The following is a 9,697-nucleotide window of genomic DNA, read 5'->3' as shown; positions in this document are numbered from 1 at the left end:
AGGTGCTGGTGCAGCAACCTCTTCTTCCTCTTCCTCTTCCATAATGGAAGCCTTTCCAAGCACTTTGGCTACGGTCTTCTTGACCCTTTCCTTCCTCTTCTTGCCTTCAGCAGCAACTGGCTCTTTGGGTGCAGGCTTTTCAGTTGAAGCTCTGGCCTTTGACATAGGCTGCCTGCCTGCTGGCCTTTTGATGTTTAACCCTGGCTTTGTGCCTTGAGCTGGCTCAACTCTCTTTGATGTGGCTTCCTCTTCTGCCACATAATCTTCATCCTCAGAATCTGAAGTTCTCTTCTTCCTCTGTCTGGTGGCAGCTTTTGGCAGATTGCTTGGGGTACTCCTGCTGCCATCATCTGAAGAACTTGAGGGACTAGTGCCCTCACTCATCTGCACTTGCTCTTCTGACATGTTCTGGCTATCACTTTGGTCTGACATGATGAACAAGCTGACTGCTGACCCTGTGAACAGTTTATAGATGAGGTAGAATAGATGAGCATCACAAAATGCAGAGATTTTTGCAAAAGAATGATCCAAAAACTTAGTTTTAGTTTCCCACTGAAATCATCTCGGATCTACCGATTTTTAAACTCGGTGATACCGAAGCAGTTTTGGAACCTAAACTAGTGAACTCGGTCGGACCGAGTCACAGTTCGGTGGCACCGAGACTGCTAGGGTTTCACAGAGTTCCAAAATCGGTCACACCGATAAGTAATTCTCAGTCAGACGGAGTCTCACTTGTGCAATGGCATAAGCCAAATCAGTGGGACCGAGTTTTTCAACTCGGTGGGTCCGAGATGGTTTCGGCGGAAACCTAAACCTAGAATTTTTGAATCAAACCTAATCTACGAGTTCATTGACTGGATAGAAGTTTGTCAAACGAGGCTAGAATCAATAAGATCACAATGTGCTAGGAATCGGATTGGGGAATAGCACAAAGATCGAGTCCATACCCTAGTTCGGCGGAGACTCGCTACGGCGGCAACGGCGGGGTAGAATTCCCGTTGACAGCGACGAAGACCAGCGACTGGAGGCGGCTGGCGGCGAGAAGACGATCCGGAGACCACATTGGCAGAGCAGGCTATCGCGCGGGCGAAGGGGTTCGGAGAAATTTCCAAATTTTTGCCCATGACTATATATAGCCCGACCCTGTCGGTGTGACCGAGTGGAACAACTCGGTGGCACCGAGATTCATAACTGCAAGCAATTACTGAAACTCGGTGTGACCGAAAAGTTCAAATCGGTTGCACCGAGATCGAAAACCTAGATCAACTTAATGATCTCGGTAGGACCGAAAGTGGGGTATCGGTCAGACCGAGAATCATAAAGAGGTTTTGGAAGTTTAAGTCTATGACGAATCCGGGACTCCGAGCGCTCCTCACACAGAGTGGTTCGAATCTGACTTGATCAAATTTTGTGATGTAGCATGAATAGAGTTTGAGACGAGAAAAGCATAGATAGCTAGAGGAGGTTCTTAGGCATTCTTGTCCATCCACTTGGCAAAAGGAAATAAAACCAAACAATCAAAACAACAAGTGGATGTCCTCGAATGAGTAAAATATGCAACCAGCATGCTCACACAATAAGATGGCAAATGAAATATGTGACAAGGCATGCACAACCAATTCTAGCATCTACCAAGAAATTTGCGATGACAAGGTCATCTATATATGAGTATATTGACTTAGGAGTCAAGTGAGAACACTTGATCATAGGTCATACTCATCGTTTAAGCTCAAGTGGGGTTACCACTTTTACATAAAGCATTGTTGTGTTCACATCTTTAGAGTTGCTTTAGCTCAAGTCTTAGAGTAAAGCTCCCCCTAGATGTGATATCCCCCCTTAGAGGGATGAACTAACATCGGGTTTTGTCGATGATGACTTCATGTAGATGTTGAAGACGTGGATGCTCAATGTTGATGTAGATCACTTGGAGCTATCCCTTTGAGTGAATTGCACTTTCAATACCTACATGGGTTAGTCCCGCAAGGAACAAACAAGGATATCCATAGACATAGAGTGATGCACACACAAGATGATGTCCATGAAAACTTTTAGGTTACCTTGTCCCTTGTCTTACCAACAAGAGGGTTTGTGACTCCTTGAACTAGTGCAAGATGTGGAAGTTTATTGCACTTGTCCTTACCAAAATGGTAAGAGTGAAGTATGTTGGTGGAGTCACCCTCAAGAACTCTCTAGTTCTTCTTATTTTGGATCCACACCAGCTTGATGGGAATCCTTGGAGTTGTAGTCGTACTTGATGAAGTGGAACTTGAAGTAGTCTTGGGAATCCACTTGACTAAGGTCTTAGGAGCTTCTTCAAATGCATCAATTTCCTCTTGAAGCTTGTCCTTGCCTTTTTGCTTGTAGTCTTGTGGTGGAAGATCATCTTGAGCTTGTGTCCCCTTGAAAGAAGTATCATACTTCTCTTGTTGAGGAACAAACTTTGTCTTGGGGTATTGATCTTCTTCCCACTCAACTCCATTGGCATTGAACTTTCGTTCAAAACCAACACCTTGATTCTTCCGGTGCATTCCTTGCTTGCGCAAAATTTCCTCGAATTGCTTACTCCCGGCAAGGCTCCTTTCTCTATAATTCCCTTCAATAAGCTATTTTCTTGCTCAAGTGTAACTTGGCTAAGAGAATCATTAGTGGAATCAAGAGAACTACTAGAAGCAACAATATTGGATTTAGCATGATCATTGTTACTGCTAGAGGAAGAATCTTTCTTGTTACTAGACTTGACTTGAGGCATGTAAGTGGATAAAAGTAAACGCTTGGCAATGTAAGAAGAATTTTTCTTGCGGAGATCATCATTGATTGCTTTTAAGAACTCATGCTCTTGCTCAAGATTGAGCTTTTCAAAGCATAATTTCTCATGAGCTCTTAAAAGTTCTCGATGATCTTCGAAGATAGTTTCATGAGCTAACTTAAGAGTGTTTAGTTCTTTAGTTAGAGCCTCAATCTTCTCCTTATCATTGTCATTCCTTTTATCTTTATTAGCATGATTAATTGACGTTTCATCATAGTATTCATCACTAGAGTTGTCAACAAGCAAATCATCACCTAACAAGTCATCTTCATCACTATTGAAATCAACATACTCGGGGTGTGTTACCTTAGGACCTTTGGCCATGAAGCATCTTCCAATTCCTTCATTTGGTGAGTCAAATATGTCGTAGGAGTTGGTTGACACAAGTGCTAGACCGGCAACACCTTCATCTTGAGTATCTTCAGAGTCGGAGTGATAACTTCTCTCGGAGTGGCTGTCGGAGTCGAAGCCGGATACCCATTCACCAACATGAGCTTGATGTCTTCATTTTGTGTAGCTCCATGATGATTTTTCCTTCCTTTCTGAATCCTTGCTTCTCCGTGAGTATCTTCGTTCATAACGATCATCTCTACTCCTTCTCTCTCTTTGTGGTGATTCTTTGCTTCTTCTTTTTGGAGAATCTTCTTTTCTCTTGTAGGGAGCCGTACACTCATTGGAATAGTGTCCGGGTCTTCCACAACTGTAGCAGTTTCGCTCTCGACTAGAAGATCTTTTGTCATTGTAGGACCTTGATTTGAAGCTTATATCTTTGCTTCTACTCTTGTAGAACTTGTTGAAGTTCTTCACCATTAAGCTCAATTCTTCATTGAAGTCTTGTTTCTCACTTGATAATGTAGGGGCTTCACATGAGGCTTTGTAGGCACCACTTGATTTGTTGTGAAGTTCCTCTTTATCCTTAAGTGACATCTCATGAGCAACAATTCTTCCAATCACCTCCGTTGGCTTGAGATCTTTGTAATTGGGCATCATTTGGATCAATGTGCACACGGTATCATATTTTCCATCCAAGGCTCTTAGAATCTTCTTGATGATGAATCTATCGGTCATCTCTTCACTTCCTAAGCCGGCAATCTCATTTGTGATGAGAGCAAGCCTAGAGTACATTTCAGCGACACCTTCACCATCCTTCATTTTGAACTTGTCAAGTTGACTTTGAAGCACATCCAACTTGGATTCCTTGACGGAGTCGGTACCTTCGTGCATATCAATCAAAGTGTCCCAAATTTCCTTTGCATTCTCAAGACGGCTGATTTTGTTGAATTCTTCGGGGCACAATCCATTGAAGAGAATATCACAAGCTTGAGCATTGTATTTCAACATCTTCAACTCATCCGCGGTAGCTTCACGGTTTGGTTCTTTCCCATCAAAGAAGTCACCTTGCAAACCAACACACACAATAGCCCAAACGGCGGGGTTATGTCCAAGAATATGCATTTTCATTTTATGCTTCCAACTAGCAAAATTTGTACCATCAAAGTAAGGACCTCTACGGTGATAATTTCCCTCGCTAGACGCCATACTCTCCTAGGTTGTGAAACCAAGGCTATGACCACCAAAAGCTATGGAGATCAAAGCAAATGGAGACCAAAGCTCTGATACCACTTGTAGGATCAAAAGTACGTCTAGAGGGGGGGTGATTAGACTACTTGACCAAATAAAAACTTAACCTTTTCCCAATTTTAGTTCTTGGCAGATTTTAGCTATTGTAGGACAAGTCAAGCAATCATCACACAATTCAAGCAAGCATGCAAAGAGTATATTGGCAGCGGAAAGTAAAGCATGCAACTTGCAAGAATGTAAAGGGAAGGGTTTGGAGAATTCAAACGTGATTGGAGACACGGATGTTTTTCCCGTGGTTCGGATAGGTGGTGCTATCCTACATCCACGTTGATGGAGACTTCAACCCACAAAGGGTAACGGTTGCGAGAGTCCACGGAGGGCTCCACCCACAAAGGGTAACGGTTGCGCGAGTCCACAAAGGGCTCCACCCACAAAGGGTAACGGTTGCGCGAGTCCACAAAGGGCTCCACCCACGAAGGGTCCACGAAGAAGCAACCACCCACAAAGGGTCCACGAAGAAGCAACCTTGTCTATCCCACCATGGCCATCGCCCACACAGGACTTGCCTCACTAGCGGTAGATCTTCACGAAGTAGGCAATCTCCTTGCCCTTACAAACTCCTTGGTTCAACTCCACAATCTTGTCGGAGGCTCCCAAGTGACACCTAGCCAATCTAGGAGACACCCACTCTCCAAGAAGTAACAAATGGTGTGTAGGTAATGAACTCCTTGCTCTTATGCTTCAAATGATAGTCTGCCCAACACTCAACTCTCTCTCATAGGATTTGGATTATGTGGAAAGAAGATTTGAGTGGAAAGCAACTTGGGAAGGCTAGAGATCAAGATTCATATGGTAGGAATGGAATATCTTGGTCTCAACACATGAGTAGGTGGTTCTCTCTCAGAACATATGAGTTGGAATTGTGTATGTGTTCTGATGGCTCTCTCTCACGAATGAAGAGGAGGTGGAGGGGTATATATAGCCTCCACACAAAATCCAACCGTTACACACAGTTTTCCAGTCTCGGTGGGACCGAATCAACAAACTCGGTCGGACCAAAAAGGTAAACCTAGTGACCGTTAGAGATTTTCGGTGGGACTGACATGCAACTCGGTAGGACCGATATGGTTAGGGTTTGGGCATAACATAATCTCGGTGAGACCGATTACACAAACTCGGTGAGACCGATTTTGGTAATTAGCTAACCAGAGAGTTGGTCAGGCAAACTCGGTGGGACCGATTTGCTCTTTCGGTGAGACCGAAAAGTTACAAAAAGGAAACACTGAATTTTCATTGCAATCTCGGTGGGACCGATTCGCTCTTTCGGTGAGACCGAAAAGTTACGAAAGGGAAACAGAGAGTTTGCAATCCCATCTCGGTGAGACCGAGATCCCTATCGGTAGAACCGAATTGCTAGGGTTTGGCAGTGGCTTATGACAAGTGAAACTCGGTGGCACCGGATAGAAAGAATCGGTAGGACCGAGTTTGGCTTAGGGTTTAGGTCATAAGTGGATATGGGAAAGTAGTTGAGGGTTTTTGGAGCATATCACTAAGCACATGAAGCAAGAGGCTCATTAAGCAACACCTCATCCCTCCTTGATAGTATTGGCTTTTCCTAGGGACTCAATGTGATCTTGGATCACTAAAATATAAAATGAAGAGTCTTGAGCTTTTGAGCTTGAGCCAATCCTTTATCCTTAGCATTTTGAGGGTTCCACTTTCACCATCCATGCCATGCCAATCATTGAGCTTTCCTGAAATAATCATCTTGGAATAGCATTAGCTCAATGAGCTATATGTTGTTATGAATTACCAAAACCACCTAGGGATAGTTGCACTTTCACCAGCGCTGCTCAAGAGCTTGGCACGCATGTAGAAGGGGTCAACGATCACGATGTCCGAGGTCTTGTCTCTATTGACCCGCATCTCCATACTCAGTGAAAATAGCCGAATGAAGGTGTAGTGCAGTGGATGAAGGTTGAACATAGCAAAGATGTCATCAAACCGCAGGACGATCGTACCCCCGATGGCGCCATCCACAAAGCCCTTGCCCTCTAGCACATTGGCCATGAAAACCTGGTATGCCACATCATTCTCTCTGAGACGCCGCTTCTCCCAAGAAAGAACACTGTCGTGCAGACTCCGCATAGCACCAGTTGCAGCACTGAGCACATTTGCCGGTAGCATCGCCCTACCCGCCACATGCACCCTCCTCGAGATATCCTTAGGTGAAGGTGGCCCGTCCTGAGCATGGATCGTACTCGGTGCCAACTGGATCGCACCGGCGGCCTTTTAGTCAGCCGTTTCTGGCCCTTCTTCTTGATCTGCTGTAATGGGACCGAGTTCTGCTCACAGACCGCCTTCTTGAGCGTGTTGGGGCTAATAATATTTGGCACCTCCACTATCTAAGGCTCGGTGAAGGCGGCAGCTAGAGGCGTCTCCTGAAAACTGAACGCCAGACGACGCCTGTTGCAATTGGGTTTCTCCGTTGTACCAGCTAGATCGCGGTCGTCTTGTTTGGGTTCTTGAGAAGGAGGCCCGCAGAACTCGTCACCGTACCCATGTTCGGCAAAGTGCTTATCGATATTGGTAAATGTACCATCGTCATTGTCGTCGTCGTCCGGATCCTGTGCCATATGCATGTCCGGATACTGTGCCATAGGGATGTCCGGCATGTCCGGTAGCGTTGCGGCGTTCTTGCCATGGCTTGGCGCCGGCACGACTGGCGGTCTTGTCTGTGGGGTGGTGTCCCCCGCCCCCAAACGAATCTGGCTCTTCGGCCAAACTAGGGGCCAGCTTACACAGGCACTGAGGGTCATCTCATCTTCTTCGTCGTCCCCAGCGGGTCGAATCGGAGGTAACAGCTCGTCGCAGCCTGGCAGCACCCGAACCACTTCAACCCTATACATTGTGGGTGGCATCGGATTACCGTGGAACACGGGGTTGCCCGGTTGAACGATTCTGCCCTTGGCGACATTGACCAACTCGCCGCCCACGAAGTGCAGGAGAGTGCAAGGAACGTTGGCGGCGCCCTGCGAAAACATGTAGGGCGTCAGGGATGCCCAGTCAAAGGCAAGGAGATGAAGTCGTCGGCCGAGAGGCTTAGTTACCGTGATGTCGTCGAGCTCGGCTAATGTCGAGGCACCGCCAACGGTGGGCGTGCAACTGACGGAGGGGCCGCTTGCTGGCGAGGTGCCGGCCGGCGTACACCCAGGTGCATTAAGCTCCAATGACGGCATCAGAGACACCAATACCGCTGCCACCGGAGACACCAATGGCGCCGCCGCTGTAGACCCCAATACCGCCGCCGCCGGAGACACCAATGGCGCCGCCTGCGCGTTGTGTGAGTTGCTGGCCGTGAAGCTGGGAATCGGGGGCGGCCCCTATTGGCCACCCGCAATCCACGTCGTTATCCCATGAACCAAGGTAGGCATAATGCCGGTAAGCGTCGATCCCAGTTGTTGTTGCACTTGCTCTTGGACCATCTCCGGAATCCGCGCCACTTGCGCCTTGAGTGCTTCAACCTCGCGCGACTGGCTTTCCGAGCTGGTCTTTTTCTCCTTTCGCCCACCAGCGCCATAGTATGACGACCATTTTGTGGAAAGCCTTTGCCGGCCACACGACTAGCTGACGTCGGCTTATTGAGCTTATCCCTGTTTTTCATTACGTTCAATGCCCTATTCAAAGGGGTGTCGAAAGGGGAGCTCTGAGACGACCCCGCGCTACTGCTTTCTTTGTCCTGCGGAAGGAACGTGAACCATTTAGAAATATTGGGGATTAATTAGAATGCAACCATATGGAGCTAATTATGCGGGGGTGTATTCCTTACCAGAACAAGCTCAAGCTCCTTGGTCTTCGGATCCGTGGTGAGCTCCTTTGTTACCGGGTCCTCCTTGTACCGGGCCCTGAGAAAGTTCCTGGTCTGCTTGTCACTGTATTTCTCAAAGCGGGGCGGGAGGTCTTGCTCAGCATGCTCCGCGTCCTCCTTGTCCCATACAGGCTCCGCCACTCTGTAACCGCCACTACTAGAAAAAGGGCTATAGATGGGATTGACACTAATGGCGCACCAGACAAGCGGTGCGCCATTAGTATATACTAATGGCGCACCACCTTCTGATACGCCATTAGAGTTGAAACTACTAATGGCGCACCTGGCCCGGGGTGCGCCATTAGTATTAAAAAAATTTAACTAGTGCGCCTGTCCAAACATACTAATGGCGCATCCAGACACAGTGCGCCATTACTAGTTGTAACTAGTAATGGCGCACCTGCCGGAAAGTGCGCCACTAATGTTGTTTTTTTTATTATATTTTTTATTCCCCTTTTTGCAAAACTACTAATGGCACACTGTTCCACCATGCGCCATTACTAGTTTAAACTAGTAATAGCACACTGCGGGACAGTGCGCCATTAGTATGTTTTTTTTGCAAAACTACTAATGGAGCACCACCAGAAGGTGCGCCATTAGTAACCTGGATTACTAATGGCGCATCTAGGGTTGGTGCGCCATTAGTAAGTGGGCAGCAACAAGATATTTTGGACAGCCTCTCCTACCCACACTCACTTTCTCCCCACTTAATTCTCTCCACCTCCTCCTTGTCTCGGGTGCCTCCTCTTTTTCACCTCATTTCCACCATAGATTCATTCAATTTAAGTGGTTAAATTACCTTGTTTTGATAGGTAAGTAAGGGGGAAGCTATATTTATGTTGTTCTCCCTACAACAATGTGCACATGCACTTTTTATGGCCTAGCTAGATCTATGTATGTTCGTGGTGTTGCATATGTTTGTGGTGTTGCATATGTGTTTGTGTTTGGAGGTGTACCGGTATTTGAAATGCGATAGTTGCCAATATTTTGCCGGAATGTTGATTCATTTCCGTTTCGGCGAGAATTTTGGCATTAAGCATTCTTTTTGGTCCTACTTTTAGGGAAAGTCATGCCAAATTTTTTCCTGGTTCTAAAATATCGTTTTGCTCTACCCCGCAGGCGACCATGGTCCGCATGATGACCGAAGGCATCGTGAATAGGTTTTTTAGGTCCGCGAAGGCCGAGATGCTTCAAAAGAACGAGACGGAGATAAGATGTCCGTGTCGAAGATGCAAGCTGAAGAGCCTTATTGCGGACCCGGAATCCGGGCAGGTGCGGGACCACCTGCTCTTGCGTGGTTTCATGGATGGCTATCGGTGGCAAGGTGATGAAGATGACTACGAAGTCGTCCATGGGGGCCGGGCAAGAAATGAGGAAGGGCAGCAAGACAACCACCGCGGCTCGGGCGGGCGAGAAGACGAAGAATCCCCAGGAGATGATCA

The sequence above is a fragment of the Triticum urartu genome, chromosome 4 (genome assembly GCF_003073215.2).
Source record: "Triticum urartu cultivar G1812 chromosome 4, Tu2.1, whole genome shotgun sequence".
In the NCBI taxonomy this organism is placed as follows: Eukaryota; Viridiplantae; Streptophyta; class Magnoliopsida; order Poales; family Poaceae; genus Triticum; species Triticum urartu.
This window is presented reverse-complemented; position numbering follows the sequence as displayed.